Consider the following 798-nt stretch of genomic DNA (forward strand, 5'->3'; position numbering starts at 1 on the left):
GAATTGTCTAATTATATTCTTTATTTAAGATAATTATTTATTTAATTAATATAAAAAATAATTATTTTTATTAATATAATATTATATAATTAAATATACATGTAAAATTATTTTATATTAATCGTGCACATAAATTAAACTATGCTATAAATTCATGGCGGCTTGGCATATATTATCTTTAGGCAGCAGGTACAAATAAGTAAATTGGTTGTTGGTTGAAAATTTGTATATTTATTAATTAATGATGTTTTAAATCTTAAACTTTTTCAAACTATATAATAGTTGAAACTCTTGACATTTTGAAAGTTTAAAAATATATATATGGTAGGGACGAATTTGTGACTTTAGGTCTTGTTCACACATATTTCAACTTCAGAATTATAGAAGATGGTGAACAGGAGGTTTGTAATCTTATTCTTTTTATTATTTAATTTATTTTACATTGCAATGTATGCTTTGACAAAGTTTAAGTAGAAAATAGTTTCGTAAATAAGTATACTACATTACTACTATAGATTTTTTCAAACGAAAATAAAAAATTGTCCTATAATTGTTTTATTTTCGTGACATAAGTATGGTAGATATAAGTAAAACAGAAAAAAAATATAGTGGTATAATTATTATCTTGCATGAGCAATAGAAACTAGCTTTTTTCTTTATAAATTTATTTGTGGATAAGAAACATGCACGACATTGGACGACGACAATCCTTTTCTTCGTTTTTTGGTCATGGATGACGACAATCTAAGCCGGCTGTCGGCCTTCTCTAATCTCTAATTATTGTAACATTTGCTTGGT

The sequence above is a fragment of the Arachis ipaensis genome, chromosome B06, assembly GCF_000816755.2.
Source record: "Arachis ipaensis cultivar K30076 chromosome B06, Araip1.1, whole genome shotgun sequence".
NCBI classification, from domain to species: domain Eukaryota; kingdom Viridiplantae; phylum Streptophyta; class Magnoliopsida; order Fabales; family Fabaceae; genus Arachis; species Arachis ipaensis.